We start from the raw sequence: 27083 nt of genomic DNA, 5'->3' as shown, positions 1-27083 counted from the left end.
GCACTGGAGGTGAAACTTCTTGTAAGTTCAAGTAACTTCACGGAGTTTATACTATGATAACCTCATCAATTTTTTATGGAATTACACTATTACCAGCTGAAATATTATTTAAATTGTTCTTTATCACTGTAGAAATGAAAGTTTATGGAAGTATCAATTTTTTGCTACATAGGTCATAAGAGTTTTTGCAAGGAAATAAAATTATTATTCTACAGACCTAAGTAAAATACAATCATCAGATCTCTTCTGTAAAACATATCAACTAACAACAATCAATCTCACATACTTTTCTACAAACTCCTGGTGTTTCCTTTTCTTTCATGCAAGCTTTTGTTACAACATCAGTCAGAGATCCACTGGACAAATACTCCATTACAATCTATACAAAGGAAGTTTAAATTTTCACTTACATTTTGTTCTTTACTAAAATCATACATACTAGTAACACAAAATAATTTTACTTCCTGATTTAGGATTCTGTCAGTAATGACATTTCTAACAAAATACTCATACCAAAATTCTTCCAAAAATTTATTCATGAAGTTGGAAAAAAGTAACAATAGTTCTTTAGTATTCTTTAAGAGATAGATTTGTATTATATATAAAGCTGTGTGGTTCACAGAAGATAAATATATTAAATTCAGTTTTAAGGGTGTTGAACTAGCAAAGAATACTTTTCTACCTCTTTGTTAATTTTTCTATTTCTAATTTTCATTTTTCAAGTACATTCTTTTATATAATTGGTGACTAAATCTGTGATCTGGTTCCTAACAGTTATAAAAAATTAAGTAAGATCGTATTTTGTGTAAAAAATTGATTACTTAATGTTTATAGCTTTTCCTAATATACTGTATCATGTAAGCTGCTAATAATTGAACAAACTCAACTTTTCCTGTATTAAACAGTTTCAACAACCATAATAACTAAAATGTTACAGATAAACCTTATGCTGGTGAGAGATAATGTACTGGTAGGTACACAGTATGCAAGTATAAAGTAATTCTAAATATATATACATATATGGAATGAATTAAAAATTATTGTATCTGAAGCAGATGTGTCTCCAACTCACAATCCTTGCTCTAAAACTATTTATAATCACAATTAAGAAAAAATCGGATCTGTGAAAGTGGCATACAAAACTTTTCTTAAATTTCTCATGTTGCTCAAAATTAAACAAATTAATTTAATGAAGACAATATCTTAACCCATACATTATAACATGTCAAATTATAAATAAAATAAAGTAATATGTAACACCATGAAAATTTACCCAGAGTTCTTCACCTACATGATAGGTGTCAATGTAGTTCACTATATTTTGGTTTTTGTGTTCCCTTAATCTGAGAATTTCAATAAAGAACAGTTCAGTTTTAGTTTCCTTGGATACGTTTATTTGCTTGATAGCAACTTCTCTACCAGTACCAATTTCTAACGCTTTATAAACAATTCCTGAAGCGCTGAAACAATAAAAAAACATTATTATCTGTGGTATGTTGGTTACCTGATACAAAGACATTACTGTATTCTTGTAATAAAATTATTATGCCTTTACATGTTTCTAGCCTTATATTTTTGTAAGGTCGTTATACTGTATATTTACACTATTATACAGTAATTCTGTTCTCCTGTTACATTCAAGATACATCCATTATGTAATGTTAGTTTTGAATCTTTAATGTTGTAATTCAGCTAAGCCTACATGCATAAATTAATCCTTTTTTTGTAATGAATGCATGCTTTTAAGCATAACAATACTAATGACACATGGCTTACTTTGCTCTATAAACGTTGTAACCCTGTGTGTGGTCAAATGTACATTAAAAGTTCACATGGTAATGATGTCTTCCTATGGTGTAATTTTATTCTTCGTAATTTCCCAATTTCTCCTTTTACATCGAAATATCCAATAATTTATAACACTTTCTGAACTATGAGACTATTTTTGCTGGGACTAGTTATTTTTTAATGCAAAGTTTTGTTGATGTAAAATATACTAGCTGTATTTGGATGAGATGAATCACAATGCCCACTTGTAACTAATTTTTTTTTCCTCGATAGATCATAATGTGGCAAGGTGTTTCTAATGTTGAACATTTGTATATTTTCTAAGTTAAATCATATTTTCAATACCAATGGGATTACCAGCCTGTCCTTTGCATCACATATAGTGTGTTTTTTTTTTTAATTGAATTTCGCACAGAGTTACTCGAGGGCTAGCTGTCCCTAATTTAGTAGCGTAAGACTAGAGGGAAGGCACCTAGTCATCACCACCCAACGCCAACTCTTGAGCTACTCTTTTACCAACGAATAGTGGTAATACGTCACATTATAACGCCCTCACGGCTGAAAGGGCGAGCATGTTTGGTGCGACTAAGATTCGAACCCGCTACCCTCAGATTACGAGTCGGACGCCACCTGGCCATGCCGGGCCGAATATAGTGTAATAATGTTATGAAAAGAGTCATATCAATTAAAAGAGATATGTATGCATTTACACTTTGTAATAATTAAGTCATTATAATAATAAAATGAATCAACTAGTAGCTTTCAGTTTGAACTAATACTTTTCTTATCCATACTAACATGTTTACATCCCTAGTATCTTTTTTATCCTTACACAAAAGAAAAAAGTGAAATATTGTCAAGGTTGGAAGTATTATGAAGAAGGTGCCATACTTTAGTAACATGTATAATGACATTTAATAAACTCCTGCTTTGAATTTTAGCAGGATAATAATACAGAACTTTGTGCCCTGCTGTATAAAAGAATTTGAAGAAGATAGAAAGAATTCATTATGCGAAATTCAAAAAATAATCAGTTTAATGTCATGTATTCATTCAACTGAATAGTTTTTCAAAAATTAATGAACCTACAACACGAATTTTTTAAAAATGTCACATTTTGGTTTAAAAAATAAGTAACTGATTAACGAAGTGATATAGTTAAGGTGACATAATACCTACTAATTAATTATAAATTAGTACTATATTTTAAAAATAGTTTTGTTTCGAATATTTTATTACTGAGTACAAATTTAACTTTAAATTGCAATATTGGCCCGGCAAGGCCAGGTGGATTTAGGCGTTCGACTCGTAATTTGATGGTCGCGGGTTCGAATCTCCGTCGCACCGAACATATTCGCCCCTTCAGCGGCGAGGACGCTATAATGTGACGGTCAATCTCACTATTTGTTGGTTAAAGAGGAGCCCAAGAGTTGGTGGTGGGTGGTGATGACTAGCTGCTTTCTCTCTTGTCTTACACTGCTAAATTAGAGACGGCTAGCGCAGATAGCTCTGGAGTAGCTTTGCGAGAAATTCAAAACAAACAAACTTGAAACTTTGTGGAAGGTTGGAAAAGTGTAAGACTAGAGGAAAGGTAGCTAGTCATCACCACCCACTATCAACTGTTGAGCTACTCTTTTACCAACGAATAATGGGATTGAACGCTACATTATAACGTCCCCACGGCTGAAAGGACGGGCATGTTTGGTGCGACGGGGATTCGAACCTACGACCCTGGGATTAAGAGTGGAATGCCAAAGTTTTAAGCATTCATACTTTGGACTCAGACTTCGGTCCAACTCCAATACAAAACGTCAATCCTGAATTCAAATATTAATAAGTGAAATTACCCTATTCAATTACCATACTTTTCTTTAAGTTTATACGAATAAAAGCTGATGAGGTATATATTATTTTTTTAAACTTACCCATGACCAATTTTTTTTAAATTGGTATATTTCTTATAAGGATCTTCCATAGAAACTAGAGTTTTAAACTTTTGCAGAAATTCTTCATATGTCATATTTGACTTGATCATGGGATTGTTACTGTTTCTGATATCTTTTCTTTGAAGTCCAAGAGATGAGCAATTATTTACTTCTCCCTCTTTTTCAACAGGTTTTGCACACTGGTAAAGAAATGTAATCATTAATATTACAACTATGAAGTAATAATTCTAACTCAATGATATACGTATATTTAGAAAGTAACTGAATATTCAATGCTCTGACACCAGTGATGTAAACAAAGAGCAGCTTTTGAATTATGTAATCACAAGACGGTGAAAAATAAACAAAATCCCGTATAGAATGCTCTAAATTATACCATTAAAGTTATGAACCACCTAGAGGTCATACAATTTAACTTGAAATATAATTCATTATAAAATATGTCATTTGTATTGCACAGGTGTAAAAGATAAAGCAAATATTAATGCTTGTGTAACAATACTAATATCAAAAGAAAACAGACTGGATATTTCTTACGGTGTTTCTAATTAAACGACTCCTGCGAAACGGATGAAAGTTTTTGAATTTGTATCATCAGAAGTTCGATCCCTCTTAGTGGATACAACATTTTTCTCAATTTGGCCTTCCTATAAAAAAAATACCCATGTTTAAATAAAAGTTGTTATCTTCCGTAAACAATTTTTTACACATTGTTAAATGTAGAAACTACTGTAAAACACTACCCGTAAGTTTCAAAGTTATTTTAATCTTGTAATAAGGTACTTTCCTCCTCTCACAAAATTAGCTTTTACCATTTTGTTCTGCCCTCCATACACGATTTTTTTATAACGCATTCCACAAGCATTTTTGCACCCACCTATTGGAATCAGGCCCGTCGAGAGCCATTACGGGCCCCAGGACAGCAAGCATCAAGGACCCCTTCCAAAAACAGTTGGCAAAACATTATATATACGCTGTCCTCCTGGGCCTCTAGACACCCGAACCCAGGGGCACTGGCCCCCCTGACACCCCTCTCGTCGGGCCTGATTTAAATCAAAGATTTCAACAAATCTCACACGCAAATCATCATGCGTCATTTTTCCACCAATAGAAATACACAACCGTCGCGTTACGCATGCATGTATCTCCCTCTTATGTGCCACTATCGAAACATCATTTTTTTTTCTTTTTGTTCAAGTTCTGCTTAGAGTGGTTTACGTTAGTGTAACTTACTATTTATTTCAAGAAATTTCCGCTTTAACTTTGAAAGAATTTATTTACTCTTGTTTTAATATTTCACTTGTTTGTTCGAGCTCAAACCCGAATTCCGAAGTTAACGTCACGTACTACTTCGGATCTTTCTCATTTATGTGATGCCATACTTCAAGCCATAGGTGCAAGCGACCAAGCAAGCTATTTATTTGCATTCATTCACAGGAAGATTGAGCATTATATGGGGCAACATTTGTCTGAAAAGGATTTTGATTATTTCTTCTCACCCCAACCGAGTTTGCCATGCCTTCTCACACAGTTCCCGACGATCCTGATCAACTTTCATTAGTTTTGTTTTTCGAATTTATTTATCATGAGATGTTTTGTTTCTTCATTCTACTTCTTATCGTTCCAGTCTTTCCCCTTTCATATAGTTCTGCCTCCCTACCTCATTTACTTTTCCCCATCCCTTGATATTTGGGTTTGTGTTGAGCACTTCACCTCTTAGTTGGGTGGTAGCATCAGTATGCCTCGTCCCTTCGTGCTATGGATCATTTCCTTCTCTCTTAACATTGGATAGATTGTTCGTGTCTGGACCAAAAAATGGTTGGGTTCACTTCTGCCTGTTCGGGTGTGGGAGTAGCAGATCACGAATCTCCCATTCATCTATCAGGTATTTACTATTTCTGTCTTTGTCATACTGTGATGACTCTGTTGCAGTACCTCTCCTCGGTCCATCTCTTGTCTGAGATTTTTCATAGGAACATGAAGGAGTTTTCTGGGAAAGTCCTCTCACTCCTTATTTAATGTAACACAGATTTTGTTCGTGGATAGTATGTGTTATTTCTTAATTGCTTATGTTGTAAAAGTACAAGAAATGACCATTATTTCCTTCAAACTTTGCTTTTGTGACATGGATAATGAAATTTAGAAATTAACTTATTTTCTATGTAAAAACGGGCAAATTTGCACATTTTCGTTTGCATAAGATCTGAATAAAACAACATATGAATCATTATTTACATGTATTTATACTAAAGTTATACAAAAATGTTTAAAAGTGAGTAGTTTCTCGAGATTTGCGACTGTAATGTAAATCACTTTCACGTATCTGGCGGAGTGGGTACAGGGAATTCGGGTCACAAAAGCAAAGTTTGAAGAGAAAAATATGTCTTTTCCATTTATTTTAGGCATAAGCAAGTGGAAAATAATACTTCCTGCCCAGGAAAAAAAAAGAAAAATTTTGTTACATATTGTAATCCACCGTTTTTCACCTAATGACGCATTAGTCTGAGTCAGAGCCGAGCATGGCACCGATTCCTGTCTTCCAACCATCCCCTTTCTAGCCTTGACCTGTTCCTTCTTCCCCTGGTGCCACTACTCATGGTTTTCCTGAAGTCACATGGTTCATCAAAAACAGTTCTTATGCCTACCTGATGCGTTTAGGTCTAGTAGAAGTTTGTCAAGGTATTATCAGAAGGTTTCATTATCCATTTCTTACTCCTCATCCCTTATTCATTGTACCTGTTTCCTTTATCCTCCTCAGGATCCCATTCTGTGCCAGCATCTTTCAGAGGTGGCACAATGACCTTTTTTACACCAGAGGTTATCGAATCTTTCTCGCCATGTTTTTTAGGTGTTTCCTCCCGCTAGTTTGTGGCCCCCAAAATGACCAAGCAAAGAGTGTCATGAACTTGTCCAGTGACAATAAACATGTTCATGCTTCATTATGGAATCCGAACTTACATTTTAGTGAGATCTCTCTCTTCAGCTTTGGATGACAAAGCTGGGCATCTCCAATGCATATTTTTTACAATCCTGTATCAGAGTATTATCATCTATATCTTTAGTTTTCTATCGTCGGGTAACATACAGTTTCATGCTCTACCCTTGGGGATGGCTCTAGCACCATTACATGTTAGAAGCCCTCTCTCTGTACCTTATTCTTTGGAATTGTGTTTTCACTTGTTTCTGAGCAACTGGTGTTTTTTTCACTCATTCCAAACAGGAGTTGGCTAATCATACTCATCAGCTGTTTCTCGATGCTGCTTAATCAAATTGCTTTAGGGGATGATGTCTTCATTAACTCCTCTGACACACCTTGTATGGGGCTCATATGTGGTCCCTTCAATGGGTTCTTCACGAGAAATGAAACCATGCTCAAGATGTTAGATTCTCCCATCCCCCTTCTAAAGTTATGGACAAGCCTTATTGCGGTTGGGCAAAGTTCATGTCTCGGAGAACATCCCACTTCCTCCTACACGGCCAAATTTGCATGTCTTCATTGATGTATTCTCTTCAGGACTGTGTTGCAAAAATTATTGGCCTCTTCATATCAATGTTCTTGAACTCCTTGTTGTTTCAGATCTGAAAGATCAGTGGATAGTATGCTTATGCCCCTTTGAATCTTGCTCTCTGATGGCCAGAAAATTGCAGATACCCTAGATGAAAGTCTTCTCGTGCATCTAGCACTTCTGCCTCATCCCTCAACTTCTTACTCATCAATATACTAGCAGAGCAATCACCTCTTTTCGTTTGAGCTGATCGTCTCTATGACCATAATCGCCCTTTATGCTGGTAAAACTTACGATTGCTCTTCATTGATCTTGTAGTACACAAGTTGGACCTAATGATATTCACTATAAAATGCTATGTCATCTCTCTCCTGCCTCTCTTGCTATTCTTCTGGTTGTTTTTAACTGAGTCTGACAGGAGAATGTTTTTTCCTGATGCTTGGCAAAATGCTACTGCCTCTCACTTTCCCAAGCCTGGGAAGGATTCCAAGATTCTTTGAAACAACCATTCAAATGCTTTGACGAGCGGTCTCTGTAAGATATTACAGAGGATTTTTATTGCTCATTTTTGGTTCCTTTAATTAAATAATATCCTCTTGCCCATACAGTTTGGACTCCAATGACAGTGCTCCATCGTGGACCACATGATTTGACTTGAAACGTTAATCGGGAAATCATTCTCAAGCAACAACATATTGTTTCTGTATTTTTTTACGTAGATAAAACTTTTGACACTACATGGAGGTTTGCCATTTTGCGAGACTTCAAATCAAATGGTTTGCGTGGCCATTATTAAACATTTTATAATGGACTGGTGATTCAAAGTCCGTATGGGTTCAACAATTTCCCATTCTTTCCCACAGGAACTTGGAGTCCCTTAGGGATGTGTCTTGAATGCTGCACATTTCATTATAAAGATTAATGCCATCAGCAGACAATTCCTCCCTACAGTTGCAAGTTGTCTTTATCTCAGTGACTTCTACTTCTCGTGACAGTCTTTGATTATGAGGTTCATTGAATGGTAGCTACAGATTGCCCTCAGTCACTTATTGAAGTGGACCACAGCAAAGAGTTTTACCTTTTCTCGCTCTAAAAGCGTTTGTATGCATTCCTGCTACCAATATGGTATTCACTCCCATCCTGAACTCTGTCTTGGAAAAGTTGCACTTCTTGTGGTCCCTGAAGCAAGGTTCCTGGGGCTTATCACTGACTGTAAGCTGACCTTTACTCCACGCATAAAAAAGATATGTGTCAAGTGTACAAAGGCACTGAGTATCCTCCTTCTCCTCTCTTCCACCTCCTTTGGAGCAAGTTGATGTTTTATGCTAGAAATCTATTGTGTCTTCATTCATCAAAACTGGACTACGAGTCACTGTGGCCTAGAGCTCTGCCAGCACTTCCTCCTTGAAGTTCACCATCAGGGGCTTCAGCTCTTCACAACGGCCTATCGCACTTCTCCAGTCCAGGGTTTGTACACTGAGTCTCATGAAACTCCTCTACATCTCTAATGTTTGCAACAGTCTTTACTGTATGCTTCGAAACTTCGATCTCTACCACAGCATCCCATGCTTTTTCAGAATAGATGGTTTGCCATTGTTCCTTTTGGCCTTCGTATCCAGGTGCAGTTCACTAAACTAAGTCTGTCCTTGGACAAAACTGCTGTATTCACTGGTCAGCCTATCTGAAGAAGGCAGATACTCACAATTGGAAGTACCTTCTAATATTTGCCGAACATCTTTCGAACCATCCTTTCATTCCCATTTATATGGATGGTTCGAAATCAGATGACTGTGGGCTCTGCCATGGTTTGGTGGTTTCACACAGAATCCCCTCATGTAATTTAATATTATTAATATTTTTTTTTATGCACTACCGAAATTAAATAATATTAAGTACTATAGAAGAACAATTAATATACCACACAAATATAAATAAGCGTTTGCCAACAAAAATTAATTATAATATTTGTTTTTGAGTTTCGCCAAAAGTTACACAAGGGTCATCTGCGCTATCCGTCCTTAATTTAGCAGTGCAAGACCAGAGGGAAGGAAACTAGTCATCACCACTCACGTCCCACTCCTTTACCAAAGAATAATGGAATTGACCGTCACATTATAACGCACCTGTGGCTGAAAGGAAAACAATGTTTGGTGTGACGGGGATTCAAACCCGCTACTGTCATCATTTTACGAGACGAGCGCAGTAATCATTTGGCCATGCTGGGCCTGATTATAGTGTCTCTTGACTGCTATATAGAACGTTCTAAATTACACCTTAAAGATATGAATGATGTTAAATCTCCTATTTAGACAAAAAATCGATCTTTCGTGTCTTTATTCTTTTTTATTATAAAATAATAATTCCTGTATTGTTCTGTGCTGTTGGTTTGTTGCAACATTTTTAGATATAAAAGATAGTGTAAGCAGTATTGACTGATTTATTTTGTGAGATTATATTTAATTATATTTTTTTTATAATAAGAGTTAAAAGCAGACGATCGTTGGAAGTTGTGTTTGTAAGTCGCTGATCTAGATGTTAACGCCTCAATAAAATGTATTAAAATGCAACTACTGGGCGAACTGGCTGGAAGAGAGCGAAAATCGAACTTAATTAACTGAAAGATAGTTTTGGTCAAACAAAGGTTAGGTAACGTAAAGTTAAACGTCGTAGGAACGAATAGCCTAACGGTTAACATGTTAAAGGGAGATTAGCAATTTTCTGACATTTTGAGAGAATAACTTGTCTTGTTAAAGCGTTTTCTCAGACCACTGAACCTGCCTTCCACAAAAACAGCAGACGTGTATCAAAAGTGAGGATACTGTTATGATAAAAGAAACAACAAAGGCGAAAGAAATAAGAGAGTTATACACTGTTATTGATCAAATTAAAAATAAAGATAGTTTAGTTTTTCAACTAGATTCTAAAGCAGTTTATTGACAACAAAAAGAAACTCTATTGTATACTATTTGAAATGCAACTATGATGTACATACATGTAGTGTAAATTCTTTTTGTGCGTATAACTTGTTTTAAACATACACTATTTTAAAATAAGCGAAGTGTGTACAGTTCATTTATTGCCAAATTTACCGCCACCAACAAGTTACATACTTTGTCCAACACACCCATATATTTCATTTGCATTACTGTATACTTCTAGACAAAAAATGCTTGACAAACATAAATTAACATAATCACTACAAAAAAATAAACCTTAAACAGGTAACCCTGACATTTAATTTATGCGGTAAACACCAATAAAAAATCATGTAATCGTGTTTAAATCAAAGTTTTTTTTTATAATGGGCTAAAGAATTGTCAGTAAATATCCTACATCAGGCGGTTTGAAATAAAATCTCACCTTTAATTCCTGAAGTAATAGAAGAAACGTTCTAAGAGATATGAATATTGAAAATACTCCACACAATATTATTATAAGGTTTATTAAGTATTGAAAACTCGTATCTCCTACTGGGCAACTATGGTGATTGTAGCTTTTCGGATACTCAGGATAACTGACAAAATGGAGCAGGTTCAAGGATGTCAGATTTATAATATGTTCGTAACAAGTTGATTAACTTATTATTTTCGTATACGCACCGACAATATGGATAAACATCTTTACAAACATCCTTAGGACCAACAACTGCAATTACATTAGTGTAAGCATACAATAAGTGAGTAATTGCTAATTATACAAATTAACACAAAAGGTATGCCTCAATAATTATTTATTCCACAACAAATTTAAGGATATTAGTACAGAATCACAGATTCAATTCAAATAAAGAGACAATATAATAATATTTGTTGCTTTAATTCCATGTTTTTTCACAATCAACTACTTTTCACGTGAAGTAATCAAACTTATTTTTTTAAATACAACTCTTGACTTACCCAATATTCGTCAATGTAGAAAATATTGTAACAAATAATAGGTTTGGTTTTGGAATTTCGCACAAAGCTACTCGAGGGCTATCTGTGCTAGCCGTCCCTATGTCAATATTTCTCTGTATGACATTTGCTATTTGAATTATTTATAACCAACAAACAGAAAATTTGGTTTTAACTTACTGAGTTCCCTATCAGGCTAGCTAGCTCTTTTTGATGACAGTGTTAATTATTTGGTCAACTTTTTCACTGTCTAATACCACCTTAACAAATAAATGCAATTACTTTAATAGACAGATTAGTAGAAAGTTGGTTAAATTATGAAGGTTGTAGAATATGGTATTTTTTATGCATGTTAATATTTTATGTTCTGAATTATGTACAGCACCACCAGCAAACCTAACAAAGCATACAGTTAACTTTTGTCAAGACTTTAGACCAAAAGAATACCCGATCCATGTGTAATTACAGTATATCTTGTTTATTCATGTTCATTTTATTTGTTATTATAATAAAAGTAAATAAAATTTAAAAATCAGAAAGTTGTTAGGTTAGAAATGAAAACATAAATGAAAAAAGAAATGCTTATGACAACACAAGCATACGATGAGTTAAGTATGACTATTATTTGACTATAGGTAATGGTAACCCTATCTTTTGTTAACACAACTCTGTCTTGTGGTTATAAACTGCTTTTGCTTTATTCTAAGTGCATTGGTAATGCAACAATTTTAAATGACCAGGAATTTAAAATGAATCAATTATTTTGTAAGAGTAAATAGTGTAATTGCCTCTTATAATATGCAGTCATTCTTGAAAGGAAAAATGGGTAATTCAGCTTTATTTTGTATTTTTCAACTTTTCACTTTACCCTTTGTTACTCATTCAACTACAGCTAGAGAAAAAGGTAAGTTATAAAGTATTACAAAAAAAAACTTTTCATATTCATTTAGAAGGTTCCAGAGATTATACAACACTAAGCATAGTTAATATTTTTCTACATTAAAAATATATGCTTGCCATAGGTTGCTAAGCCTTTTAAATTTTGCACAGAGGATGTGAAACTAGTTTTTTAGGTTTTTTATATGCATTTGAAATAACTCAAAAATCATAACTATACTGATGCCATAAAATTTGACTCCAATTTATCTAGCTTAGTAAGCAAGCTGTATTTTGTTTACAAAAATATGTGAAGACACAATCTATCTGCTTAAACCATTGGTTCAAAAGAACAAGATGACTTCCAAGCACTTTGAAATAGCCAAGAAAGTGACTAGGGGGACATTCTGAGCTTTTGATTGGTTATTCACCTCATATATATTGAAGTGTACAGAAGGGACCACTTACAAAAATAGAAAGAAACGAGATCATACTTAAGTAGATCTTGTCTAGTGAGTTCTAAAAATTTATTGTTTTACATATTTTTCTGTTATCTAAAAAAATACAACAAATTAACATTTTCAAAGGGAGTCACTTTTTTCTGTCCATCCCCTTATATATAATACTTGTGTATGTATATGAATACATACAAAGGAAGTCACTTTTTTCTGTCTATCCCCTTATTTATAATATTTATATATGAATATGAATACATTGTTTGGAATAACATGGGAAAAGTAGTTTAAAGTAGACATTTGGTGGCCAGAGTAACCTGTCTTGGCTGCATTTTAGTAGATTAGTATTTGGTAAAATAGTCACATTTCATTTAGAGAAAAAGAGAGGATGCCATTACATTTGAAAATTGTTGAGAAAATCACTAAGATATTTTTAGTGTTTAATTGGTTATTCAATTCACATATAAAAGTAAGCGTATATAAGGGACTATTTCCAAATATGGAAAGAGGTGAGTGGGGGCCACCGTGTTTGATTCACTAGATATTGTGTTGTCTCAGCAAAGAGAAAAGATAAAAGGTGTTTATTTTATATTCTAGCTTTTCAATATTGGTAATTTGAGTTCCTAATTCATACAAGACTACAGACTTTGTATTTTGGTATCACAAACATCTAACTTGAACCAGTGCTGTATTCAACATACCACATAAAACACAAAAATTGATGTTTAATGTTTAATTTTTTAATTAAGAAATTAAATAATATTTAATATGAAAATCTGAATTATAATGTACAGTTTGATACTAAACTTAAGGACAAATTCATAAAATAGTAGTTCAATAAAATTTTGAATGTTGGTCAACAAAAACAATGACATGGCCTTTGACCCATGACCCATTTCAAAAGAGTTAACATGAAATTCAGCTTGCACACAAGACTAGTCAATGCCTGAATCACTCTGAATTGGTAGCATCACAGACAAATTTTTAGAAAAATATTCTATAACTAACTTTGGATTTTCTGTGTACACCATATTTGTAATGTTTACTAATAAATTACATAATTTTGTGAAGATGCAAAAAATATATATTTGCAATTATTACGTGCATAAAATTACACATTAACAGTTTAATCTAACTGCCCAACTCCACGAGCACAAGATTAAAAGAATTTCTTTTAACAAGGCATTTTCATTTTTTGCAAATCAGGATTTAAAAAACCAAAAATCATTAACTCGTTATACAACATTTATATTTTCTAATTTACTACATAACTTACTCCTCAGGAATTCTTTTTCTTCCTGTAAAAGAGGATATTTTACCACTTGTGCAAGATCTTTAAGAAGCATAATTATAACTTCACTCTCTGCAGGTGGTAAGTCAGAAGGGATATTACCCTCCAACAGATTCACTAAGTAACTGTTGTAAAAGTTTTGATAAATTGAAAGAGAAATGTAATAATAATAAGATCAAGGCACCAGCCATTTTGCATTATGGCTGGTGGGAAAAAGTTATATCAAAATTATGAAAGATGAGTGTATTTGAATTGCACATTAGTTATAAAAATCATTTATCAGAATATTCATTTGAATGTAGCTGTGGAAAAAATTAATTTTCGCAAAACTCGAGTTATTATAATGCAACATTTGTTGCTGTAACTTAACTAAAGAGGAGTAAGGATTTTCTTTATGAAAACTGATTCATAATACATAAATATTTGTGGTAGGACATTACAATTTAACTAACTCTCTTGATATGGGTTTGGTAATTCTGACTAACCATATAACCAACATGAAAGTATCCATACTATAACTTTTAATGTGATATGTGTATCTTTATGAAATTTGGCAAGCTTTTAGAAAGCACTGCATGCTTTGTACACACACACACAAACAGAATATTTACTTAAGCTTGCTTTTTAAAATCTAACCAGAAGCATACAGAGTCAAAGTGATGACTAGTACAAAAGCAAAGTGGGTTTTATTTTCAGATGAAAAATACATTTTCATCTTACAGTTTTCAAATTTCATTTGCTTAATTCCTAAAAACTCTTCTATACAAATATCAAATGTTTTGGTAATAATTTATATTTCATTTATTACTCTCTCTATCCTAATTTGATACATAATGTTGATTTGGCTGATTTACAGCCACTAAAAAAAATCCAAAATAAATCTAAGTTACATTTTGTTTTCTGAGAGTGATTGGAGATTGTAAAAAAAAGCTGCAATAATTTAACAGAAATAACTTAAGGGTAATGACAGTCTATGTTGTCCATACTTGATTTTTTGTTTTATTGCCCTTTGCAGTTTGTCTATCTAATAATAAAAAACTTGGCTAATACATAGCTAAAATATCAAATGATATAATGCATAACCTACACACATATTTGTACCTTGTAGATATTTTCATTACATTATCCAAGTTTTTAATTTTTACATTCTATTACTTTTATAACAACCCAAAACTAATATACATGAAAACAAGTACTCTCATTTAGTCTCCTGTGTTTTTGCTGTTAGCTTACCAATGAAACAAAACCTACTTTATTTGTGATGGAGGTAATAGTATATCAAACAATAATTATTTCAGGCACTTAAATACACAAATAATAATCATAAAGAAAAAATTCCTATAACTATTATACTTTAACTGGCTTTGTAACTAAAACATAAATTCCTTAAAATTCCCTTCACTACTCAATCAGGACTTGGCAACAGCTATTTTCAATATTTAAGTGAAACATCTAAATATTTCCATTAAGAACAAGGTATCATTTTAAGTCATTTCATAATTTGTTTTCTGTTGGTTACAAATGATGTAATAGCAAACATCCGAGAATTAATGGCAATTGTGGAAAAGAGAAGATGTGACAAGTGGGGATGATAACTTTGTCCCATCCAGCTTTCTAGTTTATATATCTTCATAACCAAAGATTGAAGGCTATAAAAATTAGACTGTCTTAGTAATATCCATATACCATAATGAATAACTTGCACATTAAAACTCAGGACATCAGAGAGGTAGAATAAAAAACTAAAAGAGAGGATGGACATCTCTGAGCAAACAAGTATTACAATGACACAGAAGGAGAGAATGAGGATTTATTTAAAGAATTCCTTTTGAAATTAAAATATTAAAACTCATATTCAAATTAGATTTATTAACTACTTTCTGAAGTTCAGTTTATTTGTATATATTGAGAATCACATAGTTTACTTAAATGATTAAAATGGTTGCAAAGCTCACTTTGATCTACTTGTAGAGACGGGTTATGATAACGAAAATCTTTCCTTTTTAGATTTAATATCAAACATGCACTTACCTCTGAGATACTGAAAACCTTTTCCTGTTGAGGTTGATCTCATGCTGTCAATAATTATGACTAAAAATTTCTGAAAGTACTTAACACACTTTGTGCATCACTTTCCCATAATTCATCATTCTTCCATCTTCCACAAGACATATTGTACAATCTTGTATAAGCTCTGCATTTAAATTGTAGTTATGATGACAATTCATTTGTGGGGAGGTTCAACAGAAGAATTTTGAGAGAAGTATCTACTTGAAAGTTGTTTGAATTATAAAGATGTAAAATTTGAATTAAATAGACCCAACATTTGAAGTTTTTAGATTTAGAATACTCACAATGTTAAAGTAGATAGGAACAAATAAATATGAAAAGAAACTGAAAAGTATAAAACCAAAAGTTACAACACAGGAATATAATAAATTAGACTACAAGAAATATATAACCAAATGAAGCTGAAGTACAATTCAGAACAAGAAAATAATTTGCATATTTGAGGAAAAAAAATTAGTGCATATAAAAAGACAGGTTCTAAAGAAAACACATTCTTCTTAGAACCCATAAAATCCTTTAATTTAATCAAAGGAGTGATTTTGTTAGGAGTAATGTTATGTTGAACCTGTGAAGCCAACAATGGTAGTGACATAAAATAGGTTGGAGGAATATATATCAATAATGCAGTTGTATATTCTTTGTGGAACAACTCAGACATGTATTATAAAAGGACATACTTCAATCTTGTTACCTCATTATATATATAATTAAATAATTTCAAAACTGTACACACCTCTTGATTTGTAAACTGGGTGATTTTAAAGTGATACAGAAATACCTGGGGGTTGCCTGCAAAAAAAACATACACTATAGAAAATAAGACTTTTGACTGGATGAATGAATATAAATAAACGTTCTCAATGCATAAAAAGAGGCTGTACTTAATTATTCTACCTTTCTTGTTCTGTGCTATATATGTAGTTAAAATTATTCAGAATTTCAGAAACCCTGTAAAAAGTTAATAAAAAAATACTAGGTAGGAAATACAAAACTCCCAAGAGAGATTCCATTGGGTCTGAAGAACAATAAAAATACTAAATGATGTCAAGAACAGGATACAGAGTCCATGAGACCTAACACAGATAGCCAAATGTTAAATATGTTATATAACCTGAAATCCAATTCAGGTGGTCAGAAACACCTTGATAAACAAGACATATAAGGTGCACAAACAAATTCAATGGAATGAATAAAGCAAGACCTGTGAAACATGAGCCATTGCAAAATATAAAAACTAATGTTGATCTCCTTGGAAATATTACATTTTTTCACACCAGAAACAGACAGCCTTATTGGTGAGTTAAAAAAACAACAAAAAGAAAAAGACATAAAACAAAAAAAGAATTGAGGTCGGTCAGGCTAGGTAACATAATATGAGAAAAACAGCTGTGACTATCTCAGCCCAAATCTCTGGTAGAAAGACTCTATATTAAGGTCTCAGTACAGAACCTTTCTAAAAGAAAAAATAAGAGTATAAAAAAAAATAAAAAATTTCAAATCATCTTATTCCTGAAGTTAGTAACAAAATACAACATGTCTTCAGAGGAAGAATGTAAACAAGATGCACAAGGTTCAAACAAAGACATGCAAATTAATACCAGGCTTGCATCCGATGATGACATCTTGATACTAAAGAAAGATGTATTAAAAACACATAAAACAGCATGAAAAAACAGTGACAACAAAGACATGAAGACTGCAACTGAAACAAAACAAACCACAATCATGAAAATGGTATATGAAACATGAAAAAAATAAAGATGTGGACAAATTTGAAAAAGATAAAGACTTCAAATTCTGTATATAACAGCTAGCCATTACAGAAGACTTATCAAAAGTAATGGAACAGGATTTCTTTGGGACAGGCAAGAAGAATGAAAATCATCAAGGAGCAAGTCAGCATGAGGCAATAAGATTTGGACAGTGGGATTAACTGATCTTATCTTACCCATTACTTGAGAATGAAGATAAAATTGGCAGGTTCAGAGAAACAAGTTTTTTCCAAGAAAGACTCACAGTATCCACTGCTACAGAAGATGGACTTAGAACTTTAAACCAGTAAAGTATCAAAAATGTGCACTGTTGCCCCTAAGGCACCGAACATGGGATGGCCTAAATACCAGTTTAGACTAGCATGATGTGATAACAGCCAAAACAATAGAAAAACTGAAGCAAACGAAGGCAACAAGATCAAGTTCAACTATACTTTTTGAAACATATCACAACAAAGTTTTTGTGAATACTATAACATCTCACTCAGTTCAATAAAAAGAACATGAAATCCTGATATTCATTTGAAACAGAATAAATCTTTAGAAGAGTGATTTTAAAATGAGATATCAAAAAAGATTGCTGACCCTAAAGCTAACAGTTTTTTTACTACAAAGAGCTATTACCTCATGTGTACTATCATGCATGTTTCTGCAAATGCCAGAAGCCTTGAACAAAGTTCCCATCCCCTTACATGCATCAATATATACTGCACCAGTCTACAGTTTAATCTTCATTAGACCTTAGCTCTCCATGCAAGTAATCATGGAGTGTGACACACACGACATGGGAGGCAGCACTCAGTGAGAAACCACATCCATTTTAAGCAGAGAATGTTCTTTGTACAGCTGAGGTTATAGGGAAAAAGACTGTCAATAAGAATCTTTTGGTGAACGCTAATATGTCACTAGTGGATGAGATGGCAGATTATTCAAGCATGTATAATCTCACAGGAAGATAGCTGGGCATAAGTGTTTAGAGTTGCTAGACCTATATGTTAGGTCATTACATATTGGAGGAATACCTACATGAGATATTACAAAAAATAGAACAGAAGAAGCATACAGACCCACGTTCCAAAGTGAACCCATGACTCATCCATCTTGTTATAATCAACTTACTTCATAAAACAGCAGATACCTGAAGTACAATATCAGGTAACATCCCAATCCTACTTTCAAAGCAAAGGATGTGTCCACTCAGTATTGGAATATTGGTATTCCATTTAATGAGGAACTCTATGTCGACTTCCCCAACTCCACTAGAAGAATTTGAGGGAAATGGAACTTGCATGAGGGAGAACACAGGAGAGATACATGAATCATTGTTAACAGGCACATTCATCTGCAATTAGATGTCTTACTGAGAGACAGTACCACGGATTACCATGACTAAAGACAGCAGACACACACCTAGTGCTGTCCTTCATATTTTTGTCAAATGTAGAATAGCCTGGAATATATATAATGTGTGTGTGTATGTGTATACATGCATAGAAATCAATGAATAGTCATGCTTAAAGCCTCAACAGATGGGCTAAATACTTTTAGTACTTCTCTCCACTTGATGTGAATTTTCAGCAAATATTTCTTTTGAGCAAACACTGGACACTTAGTGTGTTCTATGATCTTAATAATACATAATGTTTGAATAAGGTCATTATGAGAACAAACAATGCAGAAAAGTCAACAATTCAAATTAGAGCCACTATGATGAGTGAATATAGGCAATTGGAAGGAGACAATGAATAAAGGAGAGGATGGAACCAACACAGAGGGGAGGAACTGAAAACTAAATATTTCACCAACAGAAGACACACCAAATGAAGCAAAATCATGATGTGGAGGAAATGTCTGAAAACCTGAACTGGTCATCCATCACAAGGAAGAGTACCTGTAGAGTGAGAAACTGACCATCAGAAACAGGAAAACCCAAAGCTGGATCAAACAAGATAGGATGATGTTTGGCCAACAATTTTCCAACTTTGTGGGAATAATAAAAGGATGAAAGTATAACCTCATATTGAAGATGATGAATTATCTCAAGGATTTTTACACAGGTGATAGGGAGAGTAAAAGTATAGGAAAACCTCTGAGGACGTCCTGAGGAACTGAACAGGTATAGAAAAGGGGATCCATCAAAGAAAAGAGTTGGAGAACAAAACTCCTACAGAACTGGAGCCAAGGGGTTGCTCCAGAAACAACTCATCTCAAAGACCTGAAATGGCTAACCCTCAAAGAAGACAAACCATACAGTAACAAAAAAACAAAGAACAGTAGAAGAAGGGACCAATGAAATGAAAAAAACCTGTTGCAGTCCTCTGGTCCAAAACGTAATTCACTAAAGGTAGAACAGATAAAGAGCAGCATTAAAACAAACTGCAGCATTTAAAAAATACCCAAAAAAAGCACTAAAAAGGAAAGAAAAGTAATATAATGCTTTATGAGCATAAAAATGGCAAAAGTACAGCAGAAACTACATGAAACATGCAAGATGCTTATGGTTCAGTCTCTCAGTGAAATAAAATGTTGAAGATGGTTTCAAAAGTTCAGATTGTCCTGTTGAGTTTAATGATGACTTGCTGCAGGCTGCACTTGATAAAGACTGTGCTGTAACAGTTGAAGAACTAGCACAGAAGCTTAATTCAACTCATTCAACAGTTTACCATCATCTGCAACAGCTTGAAAAGATGTCAAAGCTTAAAAAATGGGTCCCCCATGATTTAACAAAAGCCAACCTTAGAACAAAAGTGGACATTTGCACTTATCTGCAATCTCATGAATGTAACTCACCTTTTTTGGAAAGGTTAGTGCCTGGAGATGGAAAATGATTATTTTATAAAAAGGTTAAGCACTGTAGAAAATGGCTCAGTACAGGTAAATTGGCTAAAGTACAGCCCAAAATGGACCTCCACCATAGGAAAGTGTTGTTAAGCATTTGGTGGGATATTGTTGGTGGGATCAATCCACTTTGAGTTGCTGCCACTCAATGTAATGATTACATCAGACTTCTATTGTCAACAGTTAGAGCACTTGAATGTTGCACTGAATATTGCTGTAATCAATCATAAAGGTGTTGTGTTATACTAGGATAATACACGGCCCCATACAACAAGGATCACATCTGCAAAGACTGAAGAGCTAGACTAAAAAAACTTCCACATTCTCCTTATTCTCCAGACCTTGCCCCATCCGATTATCATGTATTCCAAGGTTTGCAGAACTATCTTGATGGAAAAGAGCTTGGAACACATAACTGAAGATGAAACAGACAATGCTCTGTACAGTAAACAATATAATACATCACTTAATAAAACAGAATTTTGGCTTTCCATTGATTATAATAATGCATTATAAAACATCAGCAGGAGAGAGCTATTGGAAATTTGTAAAAGAGAGAATGCAGTAGGTGTGCATGGGAACTATGTCTGGTTTTGTATCTTGTGGCACCATATGCAAATAAGATTAAAGGCTATAAAAAAATAGACTTTACCTTAGTAATATCTTGATTATAATGAGAAATATATGTGCAACTCTATACTTCTCAAGAGTTGTAGCAAATAATTAAAAAAGAGGGAATACATGGAGAATAATGTCACAATTCTCACACCAGGGAAAATTAAGGCTTTTGTAAATATTTTGTTATATAAAAAAGAACTTAATATTTACAAGATATTAAAATTTGATTTACTGACTATGTTTTTATGCCAAGATTATTTGTATATAATGTTAATAAAGTAATTTAATTAAATTTTGAATGTAAGTCTAAAAGGTCATCTGTACTTTTACCTACCTGTAGGGAGAGGGTTAAAAGAAAAATTGAAGATAATTTAAATAAAAGTTCTAACTGATAAATTAAACATTTTTTATTGTTGTTTCTAAAAATCAAAAATATCATGTAAAACAAGAATCATAAAAAAATGAGTCAGTGTTCAAGAGTTAGAGCTAATGAGGATTACTGTGCATCTTGCCTTCCTATTAGTGGATGGCTATAGTCTAATAGTAATTAAATCACAGACCAGCATAATACTCACTGACACACAGTGAAGTGAGAGCTTTATTCTAGACTTATAGCGTGTGTAGGAATTTACACAACAGTGTGAAAAAGGGTAAGAGTTCTTTGTTATGCAGAAAGACAAACTTCTGAAGATAATGCCAACACCATAAGTATATCAACACAGTCCTGGAGAGTGGTAGTGTTGAAAAGATTCAGAACCCAAAGGAGATAGAGGAAAAGAGGTTATCTACAAAGTTATACTCATAAATGAGCCACATTTTGAAACAATCGTGAGCAAAATAAAGATATTCCAACAGGTGACAGGTTTGACAACAAACTTCATAAAGATTCAAGGCTCACTGCAAAATCTTAAATAAACATGATTCATTGATTGGCACATAAAGAGAAGCCACTGTTCCCAAAACTAGTGTGTTTATGATATTTTGAGAAGTACACACACATGAAAGCTGTGGGACTGCAGAACTCATGATAGAATGTCTATACAAAAGTCACAGATTAACGAAAGTCTGAAAACATAAAAGATGAAACTTAGAATCATAAACAATCTCTTCCAGCTAAGTCTAGGTGAAATTCAGTGTAAGCCACGTACTGAGTAATGATCAACTTATTTCAATAAGATAAATATGATCTTAAAGAAGAACAAGTCTCAAGAAATCCTTATCTTAATTCTGGAGTTTTGTGAAAAAGAAAACTGATGAAAAGTTATACTTCACTAACCTAATCAAGTTCACACTGTAACAGTTGTTGTAAAGTAGTTTGTTAATAAAAACAGTATTTCAAACACTAGTGTGTTAGCCAGCTTGAAGAATCATATTACTTGGAAAAGGATCTCGCCAGCAATGGTTATAGTAGACGTAGTCTGGTCGAGATATTACTATACAATTTTCTTTATTTTACTCGGACGTTTTTCCTTTTGTACAATGATGAAGCCACTGACCTTCTAAGTCAAACACTTTTGAAACAGACAGCTATGTTGGTTAAAATGCTGATAATATTACAAGACTGAAAACATAAGACACTAAGTCAACAAATCTGAGAAAATGATCAAGAAAAATTTACAAAGCATAATCATAGCATGCAAATACAAACTGACTCTTTTAAACTACTCAAAGCTAACATGCCAACTTTGTACAGGCCTCCCAGATTTGTCATTTACTAGACAGTTAATTAACTATATCAAGGTTCTGTTAATTTCAGATATTTTTATGCACTGGTTACAATTAATTTACATTTCTAGAATTCAAACTGAAATACAACTACATAAGAAATGAAATATCACAGTTTTAATAAATGATAATGTGATGGAATAATAGACTATACACATGCACATAACATTTTTAAACATTTGGAAAAATTTTATATGATCAAATAGCAACATTTGTACTTTAAAAATTATTTGCTAGTATAGAATATTCTCTTGAAAAGATAAATTTTTCTTACATGTATATGCTGGGTTTTAAAATATTCTTACATTTGAAATCAGACATAAAACAGTAACTTGAAAATAAACATTTCCATAAAATTATCTACAGTACAAGTGAAATTGGTATGCTCCAACACCAAAAATACATTTCTGATAGGTACTTACCTCTACTGAAGTAATATCTTTTCCCTCTCCATGCACTGAGATTAGGCAAGTAGAGGTGCACAGAAAGAAGGGAGGATGGACGCATAGAAAATATCTACTGCAAATATATTTTCAGTGTTGGAAAATGTTGACTGATTATATAATATCTTACCCTTACTCATATAATAACAATAATCTCACAATGAAAAGGTGGAAGGAGAGGTGCAAAAGTTATCTAAACGAGCATCCTCTTTGGAATGTACCCGAAGGGAACCCATGAACTGTGACACCCTCTACAATGGAAACATGTTGGGGCACACCCATGACAGACTGCATCCCTTATGTACAAGGATATACTCTACTCAAAATAAAGATATGCTTCTCTAAGTTCAGGGAAAATTATGCACAGTCCAAAACCCAAGTAATGGAAATGGACGTGCAAGATGGTGCAGTATGGCTAAAGTGATAAAAACCATACATAGTGGGTTATCTACAGTCCAAAACCAGACAGCATCAGGTATTTCTCATCCACTCTGCATTAGAAGAAGGATCTACACCATTTATACCAACAGAACACCATTGCTCTACTTTCCACTGAGTAATACTGGTTACACTCAGGAGGAAGTCTCTGATCCATGACCCCAGCAACTAAAAACTAGCAAATGGCAAGAACTCCCATACCCTACTAAAAAAAAGGGGAGTGAAAGCACACTGGGGAGGTTGGAGGAACAAAACACCTTTAGACAATGCAATAATTTGGCATGCAACCTTACTTTTAAAAGGCTTCCAGTCCTGGTTTATTAAACTAAAACCAGAAAAATGGGCAGTTATTTCAACACTAGTTTGCTTATGGCAGTCCATGAGCAGGTATGGTTTGAATTGGGTTTTGTTTAACAAATAAGATACCATGAGAACAACCTCTAGTGGTCTTTTGGAACATCCCATCTCAACAGTGAGCATTACAGACTTGATTGGCTGTAGGATGCAAATTTATATTTAAGTATACCCTGGCAGGCATCCACAAGCCACTGAGTTGGTTACTGAGGTGTAGAATAGAGCACCTATAAAGGTAAGAGAAAAAAGGAAAATGATTTGAGGGTTGCAAGTCTGTTAGACTTACCCTGTCCCATCAGGATATATCAATTTAAACAGGTTTATCACACACTCCATTTTAAACTCTGAAATTCAAGGAGTAGATGTATTATTTGAGAGTTGGAAAATACTTACACCTGGCAGGGAAGGTTAAATCATGAAGTTGTGACATGTCAGGTAAAGCATAACTGCTTCTTGACATAACTGAGAAGTAAACTTTCCAGCATGAGTTACAATATCTGTGAATGGAGTGAATTAAATATTTGCTCCCAGATCTTTCAGCCATCAAGTATTATTTCATTGACATCAGTACTACTCTCATAAAAGAGGTGTGTTCATTTGTATAAGGTCTAATTTGAACCATTTGCATTTGGCATGTTTATGAGGATACATGTGTAAATTACAGAGAAACCTACATTTTCATAAAAGCAATTTTTTTAATATTTTGAGACAAACATTTTAAATACAGCTTTGCTTTACAACATAATGCACACAAACTTACTTAATCTCTGTTTGATTCCTAGTTTTTACAACTTTCTCAAGCATCTCCAAATTTCCAAGACCATACTTTTTTAATCCCTCAAGGAAGGCTTTCTTTTCACTATAAGAAAATTAAAATTTCGAAATTATTTTGAGAAAATCTAACTGTCAACTTGCATGAGATGAAACCACTAATATCTGTGCTTTTTCTATAAATATTAAAAACAGAAACTCATTCTTAACTAGTGTGCTATATTCTTCTCTAATAAACTCTGAACTAAAAGAATAAACTTGGAAAATATTAAAAACATATATTAACAGCAAAAAGTATGAAATATATATATAAAACATGTGAAAAAATTTCAACATTAAAAGTAATTAAGTTTTATTTTAAGCTTATTGAAGATATTGCTTTACAGATTTTACCTTTTGGAATAATTTGGCTGATACCGTTGCAAGTATTATTAACTTAAATTGTTGCAAAATCTGGTTATATAAATACAAAAGAGAAAAGTGATGCTTTAGATTTTAGTTTAATGCTTTATGCTTGGGTGGACTTTATTATCATGTTTGTCTGTCTTCTTATGTTCTTGTAAAATAATATAATGAATACTGCAAATATTTTATATGGAAAATATAAATAATAACTGAGCTCATTACAAATATACTGTAAGTTAAAAGTTTACTACACTGAATATGTATTTTTAATGGATACTTATCTCTCTCACATAATAGCTTTTTGCGACTTGTATTGAGCTCTATGTGCACAATTTTTGTTCTCCACTAGCCTTGATGTTTCCACCTATTTTTACATATGATAGAACTTCACTGTAACATGCAAAAAAACCACCACCAACAGGATTATCACAAACCCTCTTTGTACAGATGACTCTCTATTCTTTAGTCGCTCTGATCTGGCTAGCCCAGCGAGCGTCAAAGTAAAATTTTAAGCTCATCTGGTTTGTCAGCCGGACACACGTATTTTTGGTATTTGATTCACTTGGCATTTGTATATGAACTACTGAGAAAGACATAGCTAATTCCAATGTTGGGTAAAAATCAGCTGAAAGAATGACTGATTTGACTACATTCACAATGACCAAGTTCAGCTTATGGGCAAGTCAATGTACATGTAGAGCCTGTAGCATGATTTCTTTTATTCTTTACTAAACAAAACTGCACTTGTATCATCATGCACTGAACTGTCAAATTTCGTATATCAATTACACTTTATACTAGCTCCGCCTGGAGGTATGCATTTGAACTTTCTGCTGTCATGAAACCAGTAAATCCTTAATGGATTACTCATTCAAAGAAATATCTAATAACGACTAAAAATTGCTCCCTTCTAGACAAATCTTTGAATTCATCAACCAAAATGGAGAATAGCTTTGCATTTGCTACTTTTTCTTTGTTTCATCTAAAATGATATCTGATATAATTTCAAGTAATGCATTTTGTAATGTGTGATGATTATACTTCGCATTAGCTTGTTCTTCTGTCAGCTTGGATCGCAGCGATTCTGAATATTTTTTTGCAATAGATCCTATACTGTTAGGAGATTGACTTCATTAACCTCATAATTTGTCTCTCAATGTCTCCTTTGTGCAATGTTTCGGGCCACTGTTAGTCTGACGGTATCCGCTACAGTTTTGATGTATTAACGATTTGTACTCATAGTTTCTTTATGTTGTTTATGAATTAGATGTGATGCTGTATTTTTTCGCCGTTTTACTTGTTGTATGCAGCATATCTGCCTTTACAGTAAACGTGTCACTCTGATTTATTGTGGTTAAGTTGTCGGTTATTCTTATATGAATCACCTGTACACTTTTTCCAGCTCTTAAAGCTCTCTTCACTTGTTTGTCGAAAATGTGTATTTATTAGATCTCTAAAATTGAGATGGAGAAATAGCTGACAGTCTAACACTGCATTTTGGTTGGATGTGTACTTCATCTGATCTAAGTGGCCTTTCAACACTGCATTTTGGTTGGATGTGTACTTCATCTGATCTTAGTGGCTGTCCAACACTGCATTTTGGTTGGATGTGTACTTCATCTGATCTAAGTAGCCGTCCAACACTGTACTTTGGTTGGATGTGTACTTCATCTGATCTAAGTGGCTGTCCATAGTTCAAATATATTAAAGGAGCATCATTGAAGCATATGAGAAAATTAACTAGATTTAATGTTTGCAGACCATTAAAATTTTAATAATATTTATTACGACATACACATCAAGAGAAATATATCTGAAGCAGTTTGACAAAACAGAACACCTGTTTTGCGTGTAAATAAAGGTCGGTCAGACTCTGCACATACATATGTCCGTA

The 27083-nt window shown here is 33.4% G+C and overlaps 1 long non-coding RNA gene across 1 annotated transcript; it reads right to left on the bottom strand.

Annotated features, from left to right (window-relative positions):
* Positions 1-286: 286 nt before the first annotated feature.
* On the bottom strand, positions 287-25952 carry LOC143251617 (uncharacterized). The gene is made up of 5 exons (XR_013028630.1): positions 25480-25952; positions 24774-24872; positions 4272-4381; positions 3714-3913; positions 287-379 (listed from the first exon to the last, which is right to left on the bottom strand). It is a non-coding gene; the product is annotated as an uncharacterized LOC143251617 (long non-coding RNA).
* Positions 25953-27083: the final 1131 nt, after the last annotated feature.

This window comes from Tachypleus tridentatus, chromosome 1 (genome assembly GCF_004210375.1).
Source record: "Tachypleus tridentatus isolate NWPU-2018 chromosome 1, ASM421037v1, whole genome shotgun sequence".
NCBI classification, from domain to species: Eukaryota; Metazoa; Arthropoda; class Merostomata; order Xiphosura; family Limulidae; genus Tachypleus; species Tachypleus tridentatus.
The sequence above is the reverse complement of the archived record's forward strand: the minus strand, read 5'-3'. Positions and strand labels throughout refer to the sequence as shown.